This window comes from Chinchilla lanigera, unplaced genomic scaffold (genome assembly GCF_000276665.1).
Source record: "Chinchilla lanigera isolate Chin_1 unplaced genomic scaffold, ChiLan1.0 scaffold00009, whole genome shotgun sequence".
NCBI classification, from domain to species: Eukaryota; Metazoa; Chordata; class Mammalia; order Rodentia; family Chinchillidae; genus Chinchilla; species Chinchilla lanigera.
Window position 1 is genome coordinate 4,405,168 of NW_004955410.1, and position 27,690 is coordinate 4,432,857.

At 39.7% G+C, this 27,690-nt stretch overlaps 1 pseudogene; it reads left to right on the forward strand.

Moving 5' to 3' along the window:
* Window positions 1-1,022: 1,022 nt before the first annotated feature.
* Window positions 1,023-27,690, forward strand: LOC102014222 (annotated as a pseudogene).

A 27,690-nucleotide genomic window follows, 5' to 3' on the forward strand; every position in this document is an offset into this window, starting at 1 on the left:
TGAGCTGGCCCTGCTGAGTGTCACCTCTCCCAGGATGCAGGATGGAAACTGTGAGTGGACATGAGGGGAGTGCGGTGCTGTCACACATGGGCATGTCTTAGTGGACAAAGCCATACGGCTGCTGTTGCAGGGACAAATGGGCCCAAAGCGCGGGGCTGGTGAAGGCTGGGCTCTGCTGAGGCTGGAGCAGCTGAGGCTGGAGCTCCGCTGTGCCTGTGAGGGCAGCGCATAACTGCAAGCCCTGACTCCGTTTCTTTGCCAAGCACTGGGCTCTGTGTATATGCAGAAATTTGTCAAATTTAATTTGAGAAGAAAGTGAAGCATTAACAATGTTAGTGAAGACAATCATACACATCTCTAATGCATTGGCGGGTTCGCCACATGGAGACGCTTGGGCAGGATCCGTATCCATGTTCCCCATTGATTTGCACAAGTTGTTCTGCTAATGAGCAAAGTGAGATGTCAGAGGTTTAAAAAGTGACCAAGTTACCAGTCAATTAACAGGCAGGTGAAGTCAAGTTTTAAATTTAAGAAATTGACCTAAAAACCTGATTCAGACTTTGACATGTAACACTTTAATATAATAAACAAAAATTGGAATATTGCTAGATCTGTGGCATAAAGCACAAACTCCATTTAAGTTAGAGGAAGGAATGGATAGCAGATGTGTAGATAGACTTCTCAGAATAGAACTGAAAAAGTCATTTTTTTTATACAACTTCTCCATACCAAAGTTGTACTTCTCCCAGCTGAGAAAAAAAATGTGACAAGTGTAGTGAAATTCCAATGCACAAGTGAGATCTGAATGGAAGGACTAGAATTTTTTTGACATTGCCAGTCTGGTTGACATTAGTTGGATATAAAATTTTACAAGGGGTTTGAGGCCAATCCTAAGGAGCTTTGCATTTCCCGATAAGAGATTGGATTTTATCCCTTCAGCACAGGAGAGTGATGAATGTGTCAGCAGAGGGAGTGACACGCAGCCGCGGGGTTTTAGTAATCCGGCTACAATGGGGGCGATGATGGGGAAGGAAGGGACCTATGACGGCCAGGAGAAAGCCTTCCTGGTGACACAAGGCTCTTGCTGGTCACAGAAGCATGGATGCTATGGTTCTGGGGATGAACATAGCATGCCATGTGGGGCACAGGGAGAGAAGAAGCAATGAGACTGGCCGCCTCGTGCATGGAATTCATGTGAGGAGAGAGCAGAATTGGTGAGAAAAAGGCCGGAAAATAGAAAAGCTGGAAAAGTGGAAGATTTAAGATTCTACGGACAGAACGGGTGGGAGAGAAAAAGAGATAGAGATATAGAAATATTGAGAAAAATATATTTGAGATGAAGAAACACCACTTGAGGGTATGTGTAAAGATTAAACTTCTCATGACATGAATGTCCCATCTTTCTCAGAACGTAGCTGTGGGTCTTTATTTAGGGATAAAATCCATCAAAGGAGCCTGGGGACAGCCGGACCCCACCACGCACCTGTGCCCCTTTTCTTTCCTTGTCTTCGGGAGTTTTTCTTTTCTCTGTGGAAGTCCTGTGCTTGGGGTCCCATCTCCCTGGAGAACTGACTCCACACAGTCTTCCAGCTCTTGAATTTTCAGTCTCCCCATATCCAGGGGCTGCCTTTCCTCTCTCCCTTTTTAGAAAGAAAATCACAAGTGCAGAAGCTGAAATTCTGTACCCGTCAAACCCCTGTATGCCCAGCTCCTCGGCTCTGCTGCTACCTTACTAACAGTTGAATACATTCTGTGCAGCCCAGCGCCTTCACCCCTGTCAGCCTGTGGATATCGCGGATGATTCCAGGCCACTCACTCTGACAGGCTTCCGTGATGGCCGTGGGCTCCACTGTACGGGCCGCTTTCAGTCCATGTCTCACTGGATGACTTTGCATTTGGTCTGTTGGTCTGATGTTTTTTCTTGAATGGTTCTCTTTTCAGTCTTGTGATGCCACAGTTTCCCGGGTTCCATTTCTTTTGCAGGTATTTTATTCTTTTTTGTCTTTGTACAATAAATATTTATAATGTTTTTACAACCTCGTCTGCATCCTTTTCTTTGAACTCTGCCTATCTTTCCTTCATTATCCAATCCAGTCCTTTGGTGTCAGTTACCATTTCTAGGTTGATAGAGTCAATATTGTTCTCTGAATCTCCTGTCTCTCTGGGAAGCTCCAAAATTGTACACATTCAACAGTTTCATTAAAACAAGTCTCAGAATGTTTGCCAGCCCCCCATTTATGCAGCAGGCTGAGTAACAGACTTTGAACCCCACCATATTATGTCCAACCCTCAATTAGTCAAGTCTGACCTTCAAAAAAATTCCACTTACCCAGGTAAGTTGAAATAAAAATCAAGATTTTTGAAATTTCAAATTGCCACTTAGAAAAATATTTGAAATTTTCAGTTCTAGAAATGGATACAGCGACAAAACTTTGGAAGACATTTGCTTGTGTTAAGAAAAAACATAAACTATACTGTAAAGTGATTTTTCACGGATTATCCTTGAAGAAAACTTTCAATTACCTATTAATCTCAAATTTAATTATTAACTGAGACTCAAAACTTACTGAAATAGTGATTCATTTCTAACATTTGTTGTCTCTTTAGTAGAATTAACTCCTTGCAGAATGAGAGAAATATTTATTGGTTTAATATTATGGAATTAATTTTCTCTCAATTATAAATATGTATTTTATGATCTTGTTTCTAATAAGTATTATCCGTAGCAGATATGACAGAGGTGTGCATGGACATACCTGGGCATGTGGACCACAGCTAAGAGTTACCTGGAGATAACTTGAAAGAGAGTAGTAATGGCAACAGGTGAAAAATATCTTCCTCCATGTGGGCGGTGCAACCTTTTATCACAGAACCATGCCCCCTCCTAGACCCAAAATCATCATATCTCCTATCATATGCAAAGATAATGCTCATCGTGTTAGGGGCCCCATGCATTTGTGCTTTCATCAGTAAACATTTTCTCTACTGTCTTAGCCAGTTGGGGTAGTAAAGCAAAATGCAATTGATTGGGTGGCTTAAACAGTAAACATTTATTTCTCACAGGTTAAAGGCTGAAAGCCCACTCTGTGGGAGCCAGCATGGTCAAGGTCATGGTGAGTTCCTCATCCTGGTTCTCACATGACTGCTTCTAAGGCTACCAATCCCACCAAAGCCTCTGCTCTTCTAATCTCAGCGACCCTCATGACCTGCCGTGGCCCCCATGCACAAATATCATCACCTAAGGGATTAGAGTTTTAACCTATGGGTTTGGAAAGACAAATTCCGTGCATGGAATTTTCAATGGCTACACCACATGCAGGAAAGGAAAGCTTTCTTCATGAGGGACCATCCTTAATCATACTGTAACTGTTTCACATCATACTATAACTGTTTCATGAATTCACCAGCACCGGCTGCAGTCACAGATGGGCCATCTCAGCTCCAAAGCCAGCTCTGTCGCTAGGTGGAAAGTACCACTACATAAGTCATCCGAGTTTATGATATTTTACTTGCTTCCTTTCTAAAATGAAGATATTTAGCTGGATGATTTCGAAGATAGGAGTAAAATTGCAGAGTGTGCCATCAAATGGCTTTGTCAGTGAAACTGCTTCACTCGAAAGTTCTACCTAATAGATTTATCAGTATTTTAAAAGCAATAACATTTCTGAGACAACTCTATTTTTAAGAGACTTTTGAAAGAAGTCTAGAAAATGCAGAGGTAGAGATAAAGGTTTTCACTTCTATTCATTGCTCTTCATAGTATTGGAAATTTCCTCGTGCTGAAGAGCCAGGCTTCCCACAGCTCCAGCATTGCCCAGTCTGTGCTGGGAAGTCATTTCCAGAAGCACAGAGCTGCTGCGAGGGCTGTGTGCCTCTTTGTGAAGAGCCCTGGAAATTGTACGAGAGTCTAAGACTGAAGAATAATTGCCTTTTAATGCCAGTGCAGTCCTTGGCAGGAATGCTGCTGGAGAGAGCAGCACAAGCCGATTGGATGAGGGTGAATATCCTCTCAGGCAGGGACATATGATCACTTGCTTGAGTCTTTCTTCCCACAAAGGACTTCAGCCAAATGATAAAAAAAAATGCCTCTCAATATTAGTGCATCCCGGACACCTGAAATCTAAGTATATATACCCTTTTCTCCAAGCTGTGCTTCAAAATAAAAACAACAACAACAACAACAACATCGTTTTCATAATTGAAAGGAAGTCCCTCAGTTCTCAGCCTATAAACTAGACCAGGAGCAAATCCAGACCCTTTCTGCTCCTGAGCAAACTTTTCCCCTTGAAGGTACACCCAAACCATGCTTTCCAATGCCCAGTTTATGAACACTTCACCCTTAAAACTGACAAAGATATGAAGATATCTTAGTGGCTTTGCTAAAGCCATACACTGGTACAGATAGACTACACAAAAGTCAAGTGACATCTGAGATATTTTTTATTAATCTACACTGTCCACTTTGTTGGTAATATCTTATTTGTTTTGGGATTTGGTGGGCTTTAGTGATTCCTAAATTACAAAAAAAAGTAAGACATACAAAGCTCAGGACTACATATGCAAAAATGCAATCATAAACAAAGATTTTTACATTTTAAGTGAGCAAATCCTAGTGCTGTACAAAGGACACAGGGAAAGAATATGTCATACATGCATCTGGCTCCAGCTCTAGGGTGAGATTTGTGAGGACCTCATTGTGTGTATGGAATTTGATGGAATGTAAAAATACCTTAATTATAGTTTTAAAAATAAAAATTTTGGTATGGCAAAATCCAAAAAATATTTAATAAAAACAGAGCTAGTATTACTGAAGTTTCCTTTAGCCTCCGGCTCCCCTGTGGTGCTGTGAATAACCTATAACTGTTTATCACGTTGTTATTCAGAACTTTGGAAAATAAGCATTTAAGATTGAAAAGACTTGTTTCAATGTAACCTTGTAACACTGCTCTATTTTGGAATGCATTCTTGAGCTCATCATTATAGTTTGACTGTGTTTTGGTCTTCTTAAACTCATGCAGGATTTTAGTTCACCAAGGCTTATGGAAATGGTGTTTAGAGGGTAGAAACATAATCTGACTGTGGCCTTCATTGGTGAGACCCCTGGGAGGGGTTTGGAGGAGAAGAGGTCATCAAGATGGAGCACCCATAACTGAATCCTGTTGGCCCTGAGAAGGAGAGGGAGAGACCACACAGAGAGATCTATCCACGCTCCCGCCATGACAGGACACTGCCTAAAGGGTGCTAGCAGGAGGCATCCCGTGCCTTTTGGACCTTATTCTTCTGGAACTGTGAACCCCAGTTTTCTTGCCTTTTAAAAAATAATAAGGTAGCCTGCTCCATATATATTGGTATACTAACATAAGCCTAACCAAGGAACTCACCCAAATGGTATTCTTGTAAACTACTTAGTCTCGATTTACTATACAGTAATAATTACAGGTTGCATTGTACACCCTAAAATTTGTATGTTGAAGTCCAAATACCAGAACCTCAGCATGTGACCTTATTAGAAGACAGGGTGATTTCAGAGGTGACCCAGTACAAACGAGGATGTTGAGGTGGATTCTGATTCAGCATCACTACTGCCTTATACGAAAGAAAAATGTAGCGATGGACATGAACAGGGAGAATGCCAAGTGAAGTGAAAGAAGAGATGAGGATAATGTTTCTACAAGCCAAGGAAAGCCATAGGGGTCCACGAAGCCACAGATGCTACCGGAGAGGCTTGGGTTGGATTCCTTTATACCTCCAGGAGAAACCAAGCCTGATGACACTTAGACCTTAGACTTCCAGAACCATGAGACAAGTTTTTCCTATATCATTTGGAGGTCTTCCACCAAGATCTTTTTCTGTTGCTTGAGGCCCTCCATGTGTGGTTCTTTGTGATGGTAGTCCCACAAAACTGATAATGACCCAAACAGCTTTCAGTTAACACATGAAATACATACTTAGAAACACATGTTTAAGAATTATTCCATAAATTGAGTTAGCAAATTTCATCACTTTGGAAAAAATCTGTATATTGCTTTCATCTCTCTCACTTTCATATGAACAGGTAGCTATATGTGTTCAAGGGTTCTTGAATTAATAAGCATATAAGGAAAATGTTCTCTGAAGCAATTGACTGCCAGACTTCTTTTATGTCAGAATAGGTTCATTTGCTTTCGAGTATGTTTTCTTTAATTTTGAAACAGATGTTTTGGCAAACCACTATGGATTCCTTCTGTCGCTCTCTCAGACAGAAGCTTTCTAGCCCAATAAATATACTCTGCTCTTAATCTCCATTGTTCCTAAAATTCATTCTTTGATTTTAGAGAATGCGAACTTATACTGGACATCTAGTAGGTTGGGAGTTTCTTTCCCCTATATCATGTGGAGGTCTTCCACCGAAATCATTGGATGGAGTGTAAATATGGAAACAACATCCCAATGCTGGAGGCACCAGAGAGCCTGAGCATCAATTACTACTTAGTGCACATGCGTTAGCCTTCCAGAAGCTACTGCGGTGGCTGCCGGAAGAAGGCAGAAAACCCGGAAGTAAACATTCGCAGTTTGACTGCCTTAGGTAGGATGGTATTGGGTGGCTGAACTGGAGGAAGCACCATCATCATGTTGGCACACCGGTGGATGCAGCTAATGCTGCATTCTTGTCAGAGTCCAAAGAAATGAATTTGGAGGAGCCAAAGAAGATGCCTAGACAGGACTGGAGAAAGAAGGAATTAGAAGAACAAAGAAAATTCAGCTATGCTCGTGCAGTTGATGAAGAAGAAAAAGACATTAACCCTCACATTCCACAGTGAGGGTTCCATATATTTCTTCAGTGTCATGGTATATTGATCCATCAAAGAAGAAATTCCATATATTTCTTCAGTGTCATGGTATATTGATCCATCAAAAAGATATACGTTAAAGCATCAGAGACCACAGCCAGAGAAACAAAAGCAATTCAGCTTATCTGGAGAATGGTAAGAGAGATGTAAAGGAGAATTTCAGAACTACTAAAGAGCATGTGAAAATTGTGGGGCCATGAAACACACAAAAAGAAAGACTGCTTTGAGAGACCTAGGCAAGTTGGAGCCAAATTTACAGGTACTAATATAGCTCCAGATGAATATGTCCAGCCTCAGCTGATGTTTGACTCCAATGGGAATATGAATCAATGGAATGGCTATAATCCAGAGGAGCACATAAAATTTATAGCAGAATATGCCAAAGTTGATTTGGCAAAACAAGCATTGAAAGCACAGGAGATCCAAGAAGAATTAGCCTCAGGAAAATTAGTAGAACAAGATAATTCTCCAAAACACCAGTGGGGAGGAGACGAACCAAACTTTCAGATGGACAAAAAGATCATAATAGTGAAGATGAAGATGAAGATGAAGATAAGTATGCAGATGATATTGACATGCCTGGACAGAATTTTGACTTCATGGGGTGAATCACTATCTGGAATCTCAAGATTTGAGAAGATATGGCAAAAACTTGAGAAATTTGAATCCAAATTCTGCCTATTATGATCCCAAAGCTAGAGCAATGAGAGAGAATCCATATGACAATGCCGGGAAGAATCCAGATGAAGCGAGGTATGCTGGAGATAACTTCGTTAGATACACAGGAAATACTGTTTCAACAGCTCAGACAGTTGTTTGCCTGGGAAGCCTACGGCAGAGGATCTGAAGTGCTTCTGTAGGCAGATCCTACAAAACTAGAGCTGTGATATAAGTCATTAAAAGCCAAAAAGAAGATTTTAAGGACAGCAGACGGAGAGCATTCTGGAAAAGTATGGTGGCCAAGAACACTTGGATGCACCTCCAGTTGAATTGCTCCCAGACTGAAGACTCTGTAGAATACTCAAGACATAGCATCGTCGTTAAAGAACAGGAGCATGCTGTTGCCTGCTCCAGGTGTGAGGAAGATGTGAAGATCAGCAATCACACGCATGTCTGGGGACCCTACTGGAAAGAAGGTGGATGGGGACACAAATGCTGTCACTCATTTCTCAAGTATTCCTACTGTACAGGGGAAGCTGGGAAGGAGATTGCTAATTCAGAGGGATGTATTATAGATGATATAACTAGAGAAGAATCTGAAAAAACCTCAAACCATCAAAAAGACCTACCTTTTTACCTTCTTGATAATTGTAAGTAGAAGAATCTTTGCCTACTCTTCCTGCGGTCTAACTTTAATAAAGCTTTGGAAGTCTCAAAAAAAAAAAAAAAAGAAACATATTTTGAGGGATGCTGAAGCTCAAAAGAGTGATGCTTTTTACAGAGAACATTTCCCTTAAAGAGTGGCGCTGTGTATGAAGATTTTATAAAATGTATAATTCATTCCAATGAAAATTAATAACTCTCGGAAAAGGACTGTGATGTGGGAATTCATTCAGCAGTAAAATGTACTTACCCTGACTTTAAGAAACTCACTTTCTATCGAGAGAAGTAAAAGCATTTTTTAAATTACAGCACAATACAGTAGAGGTATTAATAAAATTTTGCTCAAGCAGGAGATTAGATTAAGCATAAGGGAAAGTATCATTAATCGTATTATTGTGAGGTATGGAGACTGAAGTCTTAATGAAGAGGAAAAGTGATGTGTTCTGTGGGTGGACAAGGGTAGAACTGGCATTTCTGACAGAGCAGCCTAAAACAGAGGCACAAAGCATCATAATTCATTTAGGAGACTCCAAGTAGTTTTAAGGCCAGAGCATAAGATGTTCTGTGTTGGGACCGACCAATCAGTAAGTGGTGATGAGAATTTTTTCTTTAATACATTGCATATTGTTATCTTTATTTTTTTATCTTATTTTAAAAATAAAAGGAGGAAAACATTAACAGACAGACAACCTTTTACAAAATAGCAAAAGAACAGTACAGACAATACAGAGTTACAAACAAAGTGGTAGGAAATTAACAATGCTTGTTGTATTACATACTGATATCTTCAAAGTGGTTTCTCATGAAAACAGATAGAGACATGCGATATTGATCCATCAAGGACTCATTAACAGTTTCAGCAAAGAAATAGAAGACATTAGAACAACTATGATCTTGTCTGAAAATTTGTTGAGAATATACAATAGAGAAACTATACCCCTAATTTTCCCCTAAAAAAAACTCTAGTTGAGTGTTCAAGGATAGTTTTGGAATCCATGAGATGAGAGTAGTGACAACAGTCATCACTGCTATAGTGATGGCATCTTGTGTGTTTTCCTAATTTTCCCACAACTTCAAGGGGTATCTTTCCCATGGCACTGTCTATGGGGAGAGTCAGTGGCCCCAGAAAGAGGTGGATCAGATCCACTGAGAAATGATAGGAGGCAGAATCAGAATAAACTAAGGATCCATTGTTTCTGGGAGTGAACAAGGAGTCTAAATAAGTTTTAGTCATTTATCTTTGTTTCCTAAGTCCTCAACAAGGCAGAAAATACATGCAATAGAAAAGTAGTTTTGGTGGGGGCCATGAAAACAAATATATTTGGTTTTAGTTCCTTTTTTTCATCAAGACTTCAAAGTTAGTATGTAGACACACACATACGCACATGCGCGCGCACACACACACACATTGTATTGAAATGATTTTGAATGGAAATGCTGCTCCATTTGTAAAAGATTCCTGGCATATTGCATGCAACTGTCAGCTCTAAACTGTTTGCACAATTGGCCCTTGTTCCTTCCCAAAAGTTTGGAATGTTTAACTGTTTAGAACAAAGAAAAGTTGAGGTTAGTAGCTTTGTCAACAAATTTCTTGTTTTGGATGGTGCTTAAACTAAGTCAATGCATCTCACTGTGGATGTCAATTTTATAGACAGCTTACAATCAAGTACTGCTGGTGAAAAGTTAGCTGTGACATTTTGTGTTTTATTTTTAGGATTTTATTCATCTACTCTATTCCAGCTGTCCATCTATTAAAAAGGCTAAAATAAGAAATACAAGTGCTATATGTATATGCTGCAATAGTATATTTATAAATAAATCCAAACCCAACAGCCAAAAGCTTTATGAATAGCAAAAACTTACCCTATTTATACTAAGGATTGAAACTAACATATCTGTCCATAGTTATATAAAGGCTACATGAAAATGTAGCAGACAGATTAAACTGAGATTCCTGAGTTTAGCTGCTGTGAACTGTGTCACTATAACAGTGGTAAGCACGTGCCACCAAAGTATAAGTTCTTCAGTTCTTTCCAGAAATATACCCAGGAGAGGTACAGCTGGGTCAAGTGAAACTTCCAGTATGTATTGCAAACACACACAAATAAATTACTTATCCCAACTAGAGAAAAACTACCGAACAAAAAACTGAGATGTTTGTATAAAAATCGTTAATACTTTTTGCAGAGGGGAGTACCAAGACACAGGAAAACCTGGTAGGTACAGAGTGGCAGTTTTAGCACACAGTGAGAGTAGGGACTTATCCTGATGGGAGAAACAATGACCAAAAGCAAGCCTGGCCCTTCTCTCATTTATGAGGAGCTATTTAGAAGGGATGGGTTTCTGAGCTCTCGGTGGGCTGCTGGGACTGAGCGTTACACTTGGCACAGTTTTCTGGCCACTGTGCCAGAGGAGTGAGCAGCCTCGGGTTTCAGGAACCCTTCCAGTGAGTTCAGTGGTGATCTTTTTGAAACTTAACATGGAATACTTTCCTCAGTCTTGTTTTTACTGGATCAAACCGGCATAAGTTTCCTTTATTGTCTTATTCGGTTGGTTTGAGGCTTGTTAACGCAGCATGTAAACAAAATGTCTTTTCCTTACACAGGAAAACAGATTAAAATCCTTTTTTATTCTGAAAAAGTCAGCTGCTGTTACTACTTCTTTCCTTCACTTCTATGACAAATTTCATTGTAAAAATAAACATATCTTTTTCTAGGGTTGGAATGTAGCCCAAGGTTATCATTATTTACATGAACATAACATGTCACAGCATAAATGTCACCTGTCCGGGTGACATTATGACTATCCTTTACAATACAGTTATGTTGTAGTATGCTGTCATATTTGCATGGTGTCAGAAAAAAAATTAGAACTATACTCGATATTTGCATTTAAATTGCAGTTATTATCAGACAACATAAACACTAGACACTGACTTCTTCACTATAATGATTTAATTTGAATAGAACAGCATTAGTTTACACTTCTAAATCCCTTTAAAACTTAGGCTCATTAACATTCTTGCAATAAGGAAATTTGTCACAGCTGCTAGACCAATACTCAACAGAGAATTTAAAATACTGATAATTTTTAAAATGCCTAGAAGAGTGCAAAGCAGTATTCCACATATCCAAAGCTTAGTGCTTTATTCTGACCCCTTCTTAGCAGCTCTGGCTTAAAATATATGTCTAACCATTGCAAGGGTGACCCAGCTGCATTAGGGAAGTCCTCTCTGCATTGCCCTTGGACGGCCACGGGCCTGTAGGTAGGGGCAGAGGCCACGTTCATCTGACACTTGTGCCTACGATGATCATATGAAAGAGGCCTCACCTCGGCCATCCTTCAATCTCCTTCCAATTTGCTAACTCCAATGAGATATTGCATAATACAAAACCTGTGATATAATGCAAATATTTGACCAATAGTTAAATTTTATGGATAAATTTGGAGTTTCCTTTTGCCAGGCTTAGAAATCAGATATAATTACTAACTTTCAAGTTTCACAGCTCTCCTATCAGCTCTGCCGCTCTTTGGCCTAAAGACGTATTGCAGCTCCAAGAGCATGTGGCCGACAGTGTAGCAGAGTAGCTGGTGCAGGGAGGAAGCTGGCGGGGCTGCCTGGAGTGACAACGGGACGACTGCCCTTGCTGGCGTTTTATCCTTTCTTGCCATGAATGCAGGTTGTCACCAGAGAACTGTCTTATTAGCAGTCAGCTCTACTAGGATATTATGAATGGCTATAGTTTTTGAAAGCAAAAGCAAAGCTTCTGTAAATATTAAAATGTCCCTACTTCATTTACTTATTTGCTTTTCATTAATGGGCCAAAATTATTTATGTTGATGGCATTCAACATGTTTTGCATATGTATGCATTGTGGAATACCTAAGGCAAGGCCTTATCTGGTGGTGCATAGACACAGCAAGGAGCAGGTGTGAGCAAGTGTTGGAGTCCTCCCTGCAAAGGTAGGGGTTGGGTCCAGAAGGAGCTGTGGTGGCAGTGTGATACTGGTGAGATCTGGAGATACAGTCAGGACACAGCCACCATTCATGTGTGGTGCAAGGGGAAAAAGATTCAAGGATGATCCTGAGAGTGTTAACCTAGACGGTTCTTGTGCAGGAATATTCTGTGGGGAGAGGGTTTGGGGATGAAGTCCAGTTTTGGTTTAATTATTAGACGCTGCCACAGTGTTCAAGTGTAAATGGCAGATAGCAAGGGGAAGATGCAGTTCTGGAATACAGAAGCATATTCTGAGATCCACAGGTGGGGTGGAAAACAGACATAGCACTTGTGAATTAAATTTGCAAAAAGAATCAGACAGGTCCTCCCAAAGAAAATGATTTCAATCTAAAACCTAAATAGTAAGTAAGAGCTGATGAAGGGGGGATAAAATCAGGGTGGTTGAAATTCTTCTAGGGAGAAAGAATTTATTGGAGTGAACGTGTGATAAACTGGTACAAGCAAAGATTGGCTCGAGTGATGAACTGGAATGTGGCTGGAAAACCAAGAACTCACTCTAGAGAGTCATGATCCCAGCCAGAAAATGTAATAGGAAGCCACAACAGCGTCTACACAGGCACACATTCATTTCAGATTGGTATTTTAGGAAGCTTTCCCTCTTCACATTTTTGGAAGTACAGTGGAGAGAACAGTACTGGAAGGCAAGCAGAGAGAAGCTCCTACAGGAGCTTCTACAGGACCAGAAGAGGTAACAGCTCAGAGAACATGCACAGTACTGAGACAGAGGAAGTGATGACCAAGACCTTCTTAGAAGCTTATTTTATTTTATTTATTTATTTTTTTATTTTAGAAGTAAAAGAATCAAAACATATTCAGAGACAGACAACCATTTACAAAGTAGCACAAGAATAGTACAAGCAATACTGAATTACAGACAAGGTGACAGGGAATTAACAATGGTAGTTGTATTACATATTGATAACTTCAAAGTTGCTTTTTTATATAATGGAATATTACTCAGCTATAAAGAAAGATAAACTCAAGGCTTTTAGAGGTAAATGGTCACAACTAGAGATCATACTCATAAGTGAAATAAATCAGACCTGCATGTGTAAGCAATGTATTGTCTCACTAGTGTAAGAACTTGAAAGAGTGAATAAAAACTAAGAGGTATGATAAACATTGTGAAATGAAAGGAAATTGCTCAAAAGTAAAGACCAACTGGGATGAGGGAAAAAAGAAAAGAAAGAAGGGTAAAATTATATATATATGTATATACAGGAAAGCTAACACAGTTGTACTACGGACTTCTATCACTTTATTGAAAGGATCAGTTAATTTACTATTTTGATCAATCTTGCATGTCTATAGAGGCTTATTTTATTTTTATTTTTATTTTTATTTTTTGGTTTTTCTCCGGTACCGGGAACCGAACTCACGACCTTGAGCTTGCCAGGCAGGCGCTTTTGCCGTTGAGCTAAATCCCCAGCCCCTAGAGGCTTATTTTAAATGACAGAACTTGTCGGTGATTGAGTCTCAAGTCAGGAATGGTGACGCCTCTTTCCTTGCCTTTGCTGCCCAAGATTGCCTTTGCCATTCTAGGTCTCTTATGGTTCTGCATGAATTTTAGGAATTTTAGGAATTCTGTGAGGTATGCTAATGGTATTTTTACGGAGATTGCATTAAATCTGTATAACAATGGCCATTTTCACAATGGTGTTGTCCTCCTAGTTTAAGAAGCTGAAAGAATCAATAAGACCCAAAATGTATAATAGAAAGTGTGAAATGAGAAAAAAAAGCTCAAAAGGAAAGAGAAGCTAGAATGGGGGAAAGGAGAAAGAAGAAAGGGAAAAAGAAAAATAGATAAATAAATACATCTATCAATCTATATCTATATCTATGTATCTATCATCTATCTATATCTATATATCCATCTATACACACACACACAAGATAGTTAAGATAATTATACTGCTAATTGCTATTAGCTCATTGAGGGGGAAAGATTTGTGCCATATTGTTCGATCAATTTTTTGTGCCTATGTCTTGTAATCCTAGAAACTACTTTGAACATAACAATGCACAGTGTACTAACTACTGTTACTCTCCTATGGTGTTGTTTTAAAATTTTATACCATTGTTTTTAGTGTTTAATTTTCTTTTCTTTACATTGAAAAATGATTGAATCAATTCGGTGGTGAAAGACAGGAAAGAGTGAACACTGAGCCCCATGTACTGAATCTGAACCACGGGGTGCAAGGTGGTTCTGCTTATTCAACTGACAGACACTTTTGCTGGCTGGAAAGACCAAGTCAGAGCTGGACAGGACGCCCTCTAATGATGTTGTTTAGCTCTTACATGGCTAGAGTAGCAGTCAGAAGCCATCTAGGTAGTTGCTTAAGACAAATTTTAACAGGTCTATGAGTGACATTTCAAAGCCTGAGAGAACTTTAAAGTTACCAAACAAGAAGGTCTAAAATAGCAGCCAAGATATTGCCAGTATTGAATGGCAAGAAGGGAAACACAGTGGATAAAGTTGCCCCACAGTGGATAGGAGAACAGCAGAGAAGCGCACTGGCAGATGAACTGGGGCAGAGATCAGCTCCAGAGAAAAGTGGGAAGGTCAGCGCTCACAGCTGCTGAGAACCCAAGAGACACAAGTGCGCTGAGGCCCTTGGCACCGAAGTAAGTACAAGGAGCCAGAATTATTTGGTGGGACATTTCTCAATGGAGCATGGGCATTGAAAGTAGTTGTTTTTAGGTTTAAAAATGATAAATAGGTAAGGGTTTGGAGAAAGTGCATAGAGTCAAATCTGTCAAGAATGTTTTTTTCTGCGGTGCTCTGGAGAAGTTTAAAGCTATGCTGTAAAGGGAGCAAATCAGCAAATTTTGGTTCAGATGAGGTGTATTGAAATGCCAATGATTAGGGGTAGAGGAGAAGAGGTAAAGATACAGGAATGAAAGAACATTTCTGGAAGCTAACAGTTCACTAGAGGAAAGAGATAGGAAAGATCCAGGACCATTGCTGGAGCACAGAAAACCTCATGAGAGAGAATCCATTAAATGTTTAGATTTTAGAAAAGCCAAGGACACTCCTCATAATGAACACATATTTTGAGGAGAAGGTACATTCAACAACTAAGAAAGAAGATAGTATTGGAAGGGAGAAGGTGCACTTGAAAGCTAAGAAAGAAGCAATTATTGGAAGGTTGTTTGCTTTTGAATAGAAGGAAGAATATCTTAAGCAATGTACAATGATCTTTTCAGTCACACCCCTAGACTCAGACTTGCACATTGGGGCCCTAATGACCAGCTGTAAGATACTGGAACAAGAGCTCCTCAGAGATAATTAACTCAGGTGAGGTCATGAAGGTGGTACCCATAGTGGAGTTAGTGTCCTTCTAAGAACAAGAAGAGAGAGGTGTTTTCTCTGCTCTGTGAAGACACAGCAAGAACCTGCCATCTACAGTGCAAGACAAGACTCCCCCAAGAGACCATGACTATGCTGACATCTTGGTCTTGGACTTCCTTACAGATTTTATTATTATTCATTCTTAATAACTCATAATAATGGTCAATTGCTAGTGTAGCTCGGAACTCTCAGAAGGGGTTAGTGATTATTTCAAAAATCCAAAAATGCAAAAGGAAGAAAAATGGTTGTGCTCAAATAATGCAACTGTTTATACATTAGACAAATAGAAAAATAGATACATGTAAGACAATTTGTTTATGAAATCAGAGCACACTCAAATATATTTGGCCAATTTGAAACTTTTTTTTTACAATTATTAGTTTGTAATTATAAATATACTAATCAGAACTTTTTGTAGGTCAGTTAACAGAGAGCTCTTATAATAAGAATTAAAAGAAAAAAATCCTCATACCTATGAAAGCAAAGACAGTTTATATAACATGTCCTGGGCTGATGGTTTATCTGATTGGAATATCCAGCTACATAGGCTACTCATTAGTGGTTTGATAGCCATAGTTATTGGATAGTTGCAGATGATGGCCAAAACTGCTGTTTTGATAGCCACATGTAACTGCTCCCTTTAATGGGACAGACTTTTAAAGGTAATTTTAACTATTTATTGCCAAACAGAAAATGAAGTCAATATCCAAGGACCTGAATGGCTGCTTTTTAACCTTTTGAAAGAGAGTGAGAGGGAAAATGAAAGTGCTGCAATTATATTGCTTAGGTCTTAATTTCTAATATTTGACTTTCAATCAAATATTCTAAAATCCCAGCCTGCAAAAGAGACCTATCACCTCCAGTGATAGAGAGGGGCAGGTAATAGCCCAGAAGAAATCTTGGCCTTAGGACAAAGAGATCTTCAAGACATTTTGGGTTCTCTATCCAGTCACCTCTATAGCAGTGCCTGCAAGGCTCTGTTTAAATTCATTCTGAAAATATCCGTCTCCTATTGTCTGTAATATTCCTAAGAAACTCACAGATTAAAGTCTATACCCACTGTCTCTCATTAGAAGTCAATATTTGATTTAAGAATAATACTATATCTCTCTAATCTAGTTTATAGGTCTGAGTAGATCCTCTATGTACTTATGAGGATCATCTGAAAACTCTCCTAAATCCTGCCTGATCTGCTTTAGGTCATGGAGAGAAAAGGGGCATGTGAACATTTAGCTGTAAATTTCTCACTTCCTATAAGGGATATTGTCCTTGAGGAGTTTGAACAAAATCACCTAAGGATGTGTACAGCCATGTGGAGGCTTAAATTATGACTTTGCTAGAAGCTCCACCATCAGGACTCCAAGGGAAAGCAAGAGAAGCCTCAAAATCATTAATAGTGGGCAGGACATTGATTAAGGTTGTCTTGAAATGCTCATCCTCATGCTCCAAAGGACAAGGAAGAGTAGCCTCAGGCTCAGTGATAGTGGATGCCTTGAGGGCCAGAGAGGTCTGGTTTTCCAGTAGCTCACATTTACACTTGAACACAAGTAAGGATAATTTCTTTAGTGCAAAGGAAGTCTGAACATGAGGTAATTTTTACTATTATTCCTCTTTCTTACAGTACAATTTTAGTTGTGAAACAGCATCATAATCCACATTTCCCTTTACATTAGCAGTCATCGTTAAAGAAGGATGCATTGCTTAGCACTAAACCATCGCTTTCTAGTTCTTTGAGTGTTCTAAATGTCTCTTTTGTATTTGTTTTGGCACCAGTGATTTTAATATTTGCAACTTCTCCTTGTTTAGTGGTCATAGATTAGCCCAGACCAGCTCAATAACTTTCCATGGATTTCATTTTGTTTGTCTCCTGATCTCTCTGACAAGTGCTGCAAAACTGAAACCAGCTTTCCAGCGTTAGGTGTTTTTCTATGGCTGGTTTCGGATTAGCAGTCTTGATGTCCAGACCACGAGGGCGTGCGCACAGAGTGAGCCAGACTCCAGGCGGCAAATGTGTTAGGGGAGATAAGTTCTCCCGTGTGCTGCAAGGCATGGAGGTTTTCAGTGAAGGTTGTCTTGGAATCCTTGTCCAAGATGATCCCAAACTTCTACACCTAGAGTTCCTGCCTGTGGGAACCAAAGATTCTACTTAATTATTCCCTGGATCATTTTGATGATGCTACTAATTGGTATTGGGCATTTGCCATTTTTAAAAGAGATTTTAAGGAAAGACTTTTCAAAGAAAGAGAGAGAGAGAAAGAGATATCTTAAAGAATAAGACTTTCCCATATTTTGATCCAGTGAATATTTTACTTGCATCAGAAGCACTAACCTCTGGAGTCATCACATGAGATCTGAGTGCTGCTGAAACACTCCTAGTAAATCCGCCAGGCAGTCGAGAATGCTGTGAGCTTGAGTGAGGTTGGGTGCCAGTTACTGGAGACCCCTGCAGTGGGCCCCAGTTTCCTGCCAAGTGTTACAGAACACAGCAAAAGAAAGAGCAGGAGACAAAATGGCAGCCCAGCAGGGAAATGGGATGACCAGTTGCTCTCATGGAATAAAAGGCCATGAAGCAGTCAGAACCTGGGCATTTACTGACTGAGGGAGATTGTGAGGGGATTACTAGATGACTCAGAGGGCAGTGGTAGTCTTATGATGATGGGGTTCTTTATGTTGATGAAGACAATGAGGAGAGGTGGCAGGTTACCAGGGAGTTTCTTCATTCCAATCTGGCTCAAAGGGCAGGACAAGGATGGCCTCAGATATCTCCTACACTCAATTCATAATCCATGGTCCCCAACAAAGGCCCTGAAGTGGTGGTTCTCAGGAAACAGTAGAATCCACACAGGTACCTGAGTTTGACAAAAGAAAGGAGCTCACTCAGCATGAAGTTTTCTTTCAAGCTCGAGGACACATGCAGTACTGGTTTGTTTAATATGTGCATATGGGCTTCCAGTAAATCTAATGTGTGTCTCTTTTTAAATTGAAAACCCAAATAAGCATACTTCCTTAAAATGATAAAATATACATCATAGAAAATAAACAACAAGAATCTATTTCTTCCAATGTTCCTGCCTTAAGGCAGAACATTTCAGTATTTTTCATCTAAATGTTTTACTTATGCCTCACCTTTGAATTTCAAATAATGAAAGAAAACAGGAAAAAATGGATTATGTAATCCTGGGCTATTATAAGCAGGTTATTTAAAGACGTGTGTTCATTCACTTTCACACTGGTGGCTGATGGTGAATGGGTTTCCCAGGCCTTTGAAATCACTGGCCCTATTTATCCACTGAGAATGAAATTTGTCCAGCAGGGGGTTAGCACATGAAAACCAAATACTGGCAAGTGGCTTTTATTTGTCCCACCCCAGGCCCTAGTTCATTTCCTATATCACTTTCTATATTTCCTTTGAAAAAAGCTGAAAATGGTGATGCCAGGGTTGTCTCCTAAAATAATGCCCTCCCCTTGTTGGTTTTGTGTCAACACTGCTATGGAAGAGCTTGTCTCCAACAGTATTCAAAGGCTCATGATGTGTGTCAGTTATTAAGTGGTGCAGCTCCAGGTGGAAGTGCAGGAAGGAAGCTCTCCAAAGTTCATACACTAGAATCATACACTAGAAAGTTAAAGAAAATGCTGAAATATACAAGGTTATTGAAAAAATAACATATCGGCCTCAGAAGGAAAGAGAGACAGAGATCTCTTGAGTTTTTGAAGACCGTGGTTTGGGTTGTTTTCTGTGTACAAATGTTTTACAGTAATTGCCAGTAATGTGAGATCCCCTGTGTAGCAGGCCCATGTTTCCTGAAACTCTGAGTGCCACCATCAGGGACAGCACATCGCCGACTTCTGGACAGACTCCACATGGACACGGGGACAGGAATCCACCAGGCCCTGAGCCCGGAAAACTGAGCCAGCCTGCATGGCAGAGCCTCCAAATCTCCTTTCATTGTTCTTTGACGAGAAGATCTCTGGTTTCAAATTGGCATTTGTGGCAAGGAGAGTTAAATTTGTACAGTGCAGAATGATGAATGCTAGTCTCAACCAAATATTTTATAGTAAAATTTTTTGTTCTGTCAATCATTTCATTTTCATAGGACTGCTTTTATTCTTGAAAATAACAAAGTGATTTCTTTTTGTGAGAACTTTTGACACAGGATTTTTTGGTAACAAGAGGTTTTCTCAAGTAAGAAATTGGAGTGCTTTCTCTAGCCGCACACTTTAATATCTGTTTAAATTATTGCACATGTACTTGGGAATCTAACACCATCTACTGACTGTTAAACCAATAAGAACAGACACTACACTTGGTCTTAGCCAAAAGGCCAAGAAGAAATCATCTAGTGACTATTAATGTAGTTTTTAAAATAATATTACTCAATGCACCCCAAATCATTAAGGTTACTTGTTTCTGCCCAGGAAGAAAACATGTCATTAAATTTAATATGAATAAAAGTAGAAGTTTTTTAATAAAAATGTCTCCTTTTTTCCTCAACATCTACAAAGGCAAATTAAAGGCAAACGATACTGTGATAGAAGCAGAATTACCACTTTCTCTTACCTGATGTATGACAGGAAACATGGCTGTGTGCCTCACGCACTGCTTCAGGTGAGTTTTGAGAGAGCTCGCAGACTGGGATTTAGATCTGGAAGGGGCAGGTTACAGCTTGGGCTACCATTGCCTGAGGACCGAAGAGAAGAGGAAGGGAGACCACATCCACAGCACAGCCTCTTGCATCACTGCTCCTTGTTTTTGCCTACCCTGCCTTGTTCTGTGTTTGTCAGTTTCTGCTGAAGGGGTGTTTAGGTGCAGGAGTTTTTCTTGCCCTCCTCCCTCTTGGCTTTCTGCACCCATCTGGCCACTGAACTTCCTTCTGCATTCCATGACTTCAGAGCAATGGGGGCGGGCTCTCAGATTTTATGTTTATTTGTTTTTTCTGCTTAGCAGTAGAACTTGGTAGTTTCAAGTTTGGAAAAACTACAAGGTAAATAAACTGAGGGTTATTTTTTTACCAAAAATAAAAAGGTAGATTATATTGAGTAATGAAAAAAATATAACCATCATTCAGAGAATGTAAGTGAAGCTTTCTTGACTAGTTATTTTTTTTTAGGGAGATAATATACACTCTGCAATCCCACAGCAAAGGTAAAGATTACAACCTGATTTTCATTTTAAAGTGTGATTTCTCCATTTCTTTTCTCAGATCAGCATTTTGCAAATACTGAAACTATGATTTTTTTAATAGCACCCCTATCTTTGTGGAACTTTCTGAGAACATTCCCTCAAACTTTCCTGGCATGTGTGTTTTCCATTCATCTCTTTCGTTTTATAGGTGTCAGCTAGCTGTTTTACTTGCAAAAGATTTTCTAAAATTCAGTATGCTTCTTAGCCAAATTCATGTCACTCATTCGTTACAGCTTGGAAACTTAGGTTTAGACTCCAAAATTAAATTAGTTGGAAAATGTTTTTAATATTATAGGCTTTATACACTTGATCATAAAGAAATAGTTGTAAAAATTTGCATATGGAAATATGAAATAAAATCTGAAATAAATATGAATATTGATTGATGAACACATGAAATAATCAATTTTTAATGTTTTTTTCTTGGTACTGGGAATCAAACTCAGGACCTTGTGCTTGCCAGGCAAGTGCTTGTACCTCTGAGCTATACCCTTGGTCCAATTTTTTTAATTTCATGTTTATTCCATAGCTACTCAACTTGGGTTTAAGTCTTAGGTTTAAGTGCTAATCTTTGGCTTCCTGGCAATTACTAGCTTTGTTATTTTGTGGACTAGACTGCACCAAGTTTTCATCAAAAAAAAGTCTGTGCAGATCATTCTCCCCTTATTAGAACCTTAAGGTATTGTCTTGGTTACTTTTCTCTCGCTGCTGGGACAAAATATGTGATGCCCAAAATTAAGGAAGGAAAGGTTTATTTCGCTAACAGTTTGTGGAGGTTTCAGTTCGTACTTGGCAAGTTACAAGGCAGAGTGGCACATGGCAGAGAGCTACACCTCATGGCGATAGAACACAGCAAAGCAACAAGCACACACCAGGGCGGAATGGGGGAGGAATGGCCGCAAGCACCCTTTTCCTCTCCCTTACATATGCAAACTATCCACCCCAGGGCAGGTGCAGCTCTCACACCCATAAGCAATCAAACCCTAAAAGCCTGCCCCGTGACCCCATGAGGCTTTGGGGGGACACACAGATACAAACCATAACAGGTATACTTCTCATAGCCAACACTGAAATAATGCAGATTTAGTTATTTGATTATTTCCTGACTGCAATATGTATTTCTCTGAACTTTTCTTTCCAAGTACTTATTCCTCAGTTCACTGACTGGTCTTCTGAGCCTTCTTTTTTCCTCTTTTAATCATGGCTGCAAAAAAAGTTTGACCTTCAACTGTTAAAAGATAAACAAGCACATGAACATTTTAAAGCATTTATTTGAGTAGACAGTGAATCATAAACGGGGCAGTGCCAAGCCCTAAGTGGTTTGGGCTCCACCAAAGAGGCATGAAGTGAAGTCTTTTATAAGGTGTTTGAGGAAGCAAGAAAAACAAAACATTTGGTTGGTTAAAGTGGAGCTGTAGTCTTGGCAGTTACTGAGCAGTTAAGAGTAAATTTTATTTGTTAGAATGTGATCATTTGCTCTAAGTTGGCTTTTGGTTGCTCATATAAAAATCAAGCTGCTGAAGCCACCCCAGTCCACAATGGTCTCCAAGTAATGATTGTAACAGCTCTGAGCCTTTTTTTGTTGTTGTTGTTTGTTTGTTTTTTTGTTTTTGCTGTGTCTGGAGACCACGTTGTAAAATTGATTTCTGCACTACAGATAGGTTCTGAACTTCCACACCCCCATATCTGTCATGAGCAGGAGCCTTCCCAAGGTCTCTCTATATTGTCTTTAACCACTTACAACTGAAATTCTGTGCATGCCAGTTTTCCATTACTGTGATAAATGCTCACAATAAGTCAAATTATGAAGAGAAATGTTCTATTTTCACTCATAGCTTGAGGTTTTGGTCCTTGGCCCCTTGGCCACTTTGCTCTGGACTTGTGGTGAGGAACACATCACAGAAGGAGCACAGGCTAGGGAACTGTTCCCCTCATAGCGGAAGCAGGAGGAAAAAAAGAGGAAGGGGAGGGACCTAAAACCTTTTGTGAGGCCCCACCTCCTGGAGGCTCCACCTCCTCTGAATAGTGACTGGGGACCAAGCTTTTGACACATGGGTCTCTCTGCACATTCCAGACCCAGAATATGCACCTCCTTTCTAGTGACCCCTTGGCACTTATAATATTTTGAAAGCTACCGAGCCATGTGAACAAGATAGCACATGTCAACCTTGTCATAGTGTGAATGTGGGATACAAACACAGGAAAAGGACCTAGAGCTAACAATAGATGACTTGGTCCTGGCTAGCAGTATGAGTTTTTGTGCCTCTGTTTTCGTTTGTTTTCTTTTCATGTGGTCAGAAGCTTTATATGGCCCTGATGGAAGGATACAGAAAGTGCACATATAAGCCTTCCCTTTCTTTTCTAGAAGCCAACAAATAAGTTTTCAGGTAAGTATAGGAGAAAATGACAAATAATTTCAAATTTTTCTTTTGAAAAATGATTTCAGATTGGAAAGCTACACTGAAATAATTAATAATATGCAAAATGGCCACATGTAAACTGACCATTTAAAATGAACACCTTCAAATAATCTTCAGTATTAACAAAACTGAAAAAATACAGTAAATTTAGTGAGATGGATCTTTTGTAAATGGGAAAGAGACCGAGAGCTGGAGGGAGTGAAGGAGAAGGGGGATTTAAAGTAAAAGAATTAGGGGTGAGAATATACCTTTGTGGCATAAACGCCTGCCTGGCAAGCACAAGGTCCTGAGTTCGATTCCCAGTTCAAAGAAAAAAAAAAAAACCAATGAAGTAAAAGAATTAAGATGTGGTACGTACACGTATCATACCCCAGGGGGAATGTGGTCTTTATGTGCTACAAACAAGGACTGATACAAAATGAAGGCATCTACTGAGCACCATGTAGCTGGCAGCATTATTGCACAAATCTATTGCTCCATGCCAATATGCAGTTCTGTTGGGGATACTCCGGGAGTAACGTTTCCTAGGCAGAGTATATGTGTATTTAGCTTTGGTAGATTACTGCCTCTCTATCCTTCAGGAGTCAAATCCTGGTGGGAAGAAAAAATTAAACAATTTCTAAGTAGGTTGATAAGTGCCACTACAGAGGTCTACAATTGAATGCTAAAGACTAGAAATTGTGTACATAGACATAGAGGCATGGAAACACGCTCTGAATCTCGTAAAATAAGAATGTATTATTATTATCATCTTAGAATATTATTGCTTCCATATTTTTAAAGAACTGAAATCTGAACTTGCTTCAAATGGTTAGCCCTGATGGAAAAAAGTAACAGTTTGGTTTTCTTTCGGAATTTGCCAAACAATGCCCTAAATACCTTCAGTCTAGAAGAGTAAAGTTCAGTTCAAGTTAATTCCAGATGTTCAGACGTATTGAATTATTTTGTTTTCTTATAATGAAAATCTCTCTGTTATTCCTTTATGTGTTTTGAGGCTAATTCTCCGGGCCTCTCTGATTGTAGAAACTGCCACACTTATCAGGACAACAGACTGCATCAGGAATCAGCAGAAGATTTCTCCAGAATTGGCTGAACATTTCTCCATCTAGATCACTACAGACCTCAGGAAAAATGGTATGGAGTGTGCTGAAGGTTGAGTTACTGGTGTTATAATTCCTGGAACACAGCAGTTTTGCTGTATGATATCTCTTTAAAAGTTATATTTCAAAAATCAACTGTTATATTGTGAAAAGCCACCAAACTCTGGAAATTAGTAAGACCTGAAGGTGATATGTAGATTCTGGACAGCAATCAACGGCCACAGTGATTATGAACTGTATTTCTCTCAACCTCCTTCACTGAATCCCAGCCAGGGCCGTTAGGGCCCTGTGATACCACCCACAACAATAGGAGACGGGATGCATCTCAGTGCCCCACTCATAGGAGATGATTGGGTCAGATGTGGGCAGTTCCTGAGACTTGCCCTGAGAATTCCCAGTAAGAAACTGCAAACATGAGAATTAATGATTTAAGGTGCAGTAGGCAGTTTGGATTGTGAAGTGGAGAACCATAATTTCTCACCGTTGTATTCAAGTACCCTGGAATACAATATGCACGGTGAATGAGTGAATGAGTGAATGAGTTTCCCAGTGAAAGAAAAAGCCCAATATTTTCTCTGATGGAATAATGGTTAAGTTAAATGCACTAAACTATGTAAATGTATGGATTTGTTCTTGCTTGAGTGGAGCAGTTTGTGTTTGTATATATGCTAAAATCACTTTGCAAGTAAACTGATAATGGTAGAGATGAATAGTTTGTTTAAGGTGTTTAAGAGGGGAGGGTGCCTGCCCTTATGGTACACAACTAACAAGAGGTGTGATGATGTTATATTCAGAGGTTCCAGCTTGTGTTTCAGCTCTTTTTTCAAGTAGATAATGATGTTTCTCTAGGGTTATATTCGGAAGTACCAGAAAATATAGTATATTAATATTATGCCTACTTCTGGATATATTATAATAGAAATGTTGGGGTGCATAGGTAATCCTTTGAGAAAGAAGATTCATTAAGATGTATAAATTCTATTATGACAGCAAATAAACTGTGCTGAAGTTATTGGACCTAAAAACAGATAGATTGTGTATAAATATACATTATTTGTTGAAATACAAAGATTTGTAAAAGTTATATGTCTTATCAAACCTGACATCTAAGTAAAATACACTTACTGTACCATAACATGTTTATAAATTATTTTATATGCTATTAAGTGTGATTTGCATTCTTTTTTAATGCAATCCAGTTTTTAGTACAGGATTTACTGTATTTCAGATATTTTTCAAGTATGACTAACCCAGTTTGGCCAAGTCTTAGTAATCCTGTTTCCTTAGAAAACAAAGTTAGAACCTGAAGCAAATTCTATCTGCTAAGCCTTCCTGGAAGGTGTAATCAAAAGCCGCAAGGGTGAAGTAAAAAAAAATAATAATAATATTGAAGGAGGAAATGCAAATGTGGGTGGGGGCGTTACCACCGAGCTGTTCACAGTTTTTCAGGAAAACAAGCTGATTGTCCAGTGGAGATGGACATCTCGGAGATAAGCCATACTCTCCTTGTTGGAAGGCTGCAAAATGTCTTTGGGTGAAAGGGAAAAGCATTATCTCTGGACTCCCCTCTCCCTGTCTCCGTTGGTCAGGTTTGTCCCCACAGCAAGTCTCCACCACCTTCCAGATGACTTACATGCTCAGTGACAGCTCCCAGGCTGTGTCTGAAGGTGAAGGAGACCTGGCCATTTCTGTTGTGCCTCCAAGGGGATCTCAGTGCTGGGTCAACTGTGGTTTCAAAATCAACACTAACAGCAATGATGGAGCCATTCCAGTGCTTCCCTTACCTAGGGAGAAAGGGATGGCCAGAAGTGGTAAGAGATGAGGTGATGCTTACCTCCAAATGGGGACAAGGGGAAAACTGGCCAGTCAGAGTAGGGACCACTTTATGCAGCTGAGGACACAGTAGCACTGGCAAGGTGCTGCTGCTGCTGCTGCTGCGGCTGCTGGTAGAGAAAGGCAGAGCCAAGACCTGAGACCAGATGCTTCTCGCAGCAAGGCCAGCATTCCTGATTGGACAGCAGATGGCCTGTAGTTCAGCTGACACGGCCCTCAGCCTGAGATAGTAAGTACCTATGGAGCACTTTCCTGACACCCAAGCAATCCTCAGCTTTCATAAAAAAGTTACAAGGGGAATGGATGTGAAAATATTTCTAACATACTTATGTCTAGAACATGGATGTATAGAAAGTCAAACAAATATTAAATCATTTCCCAGAGATCAACATGAGGAAAGTCAGCATAGGTGAGGTGGGCTGAACTTTACAGTTCATCGTTAAAGAAACAGATAAAAGAAAATCAGCTATGTAAGATGTACTCGCAGTGCTTTCTAAATGACACATGCAAGGTGTAGGAAAATATTTTAGGCAATGCAATCTGTTAAAGAATCTTGTGGAGCACAGATGCCAGCCCAGCAGAACTGTGCAGAAGAGTGAGAAGGGGCCACTTCTGCGTTAGGAAGGGCCAGGCAGAGCTTCCCGTGGGACACCCTGTAGCCCTATTCTTACATTGTTCACTTTCTTAAGTAACAAGGATGTCAAATGATCGTACAGTTTGTATGTTTATGTTATGATTTCAAAATTTAACATGCATTAGTTAAAACTAAAAAGCTATGTAAAAAATAATTGTTTTCAATTTGGAGAATAGATCATTGGCTTCTTTGTGGATTTGTATACTGGGTGATTTCTAAAGAAAGAACATTATGACACTGTTCTTTTAGGGTTCTGAAATAGATTTTTTGAAAGGAAGAGTGATGACTTAGATGTGTTCTTATCTTTCTCCAATTTAACCTTTTTCCACCTTACTTAGTCTGCCCATCGCTCGATATTTATCATACCTAACCCCTGAAAGTCTGAACGCTGGAAGAATCTAAAGGATTGTGAAAGTCAGGGAATGTTTAGTATACTCATTAGGCATGTGTTAAAACAGGTATTAATAGCTGATCACCAAACCTCAGGTACAACAAAGCCAAACAAGCATGTTCTGTTCTGAGGGAAGACTGCTTTTTGTGCCATCTAAGTTTGTGTTTCTTAGGCTACATCAAATTAGGTTGCATAATAGGGCATAGTCTAGCCCTATAAAGACCCTCACTGTAGATTTTATTGGCCAGATTTCTATAATCTCCGACTCCTCAAATACCCCAGACTCACTAAGGACTTCAATTTCATGGAATTTTTCAAATAAGCTTGCACATTTAGTGCTCTGGCAGGTGATACTTATACCCCTGTCTTCCTACAAGAAATGGTAGCCCAGGCTCTTGCTAGCTAGGAAGTGAGCTCTAGCCATGGACCCAGCATCTCCTATGAGCCTCTCGGATGCCCGCTTTCCCATCTAGATGAGATGGTACCTTGTTGGTGCCTGTGCCGCCTTTGTAGGCAGAAGGTGTGGAGACCACATAACCAGGTCACTTTAGTTTTCAAGTCTGAAGACCAGGAGGAACAGGACTCTGTGGATCCCATTTATGCCTGA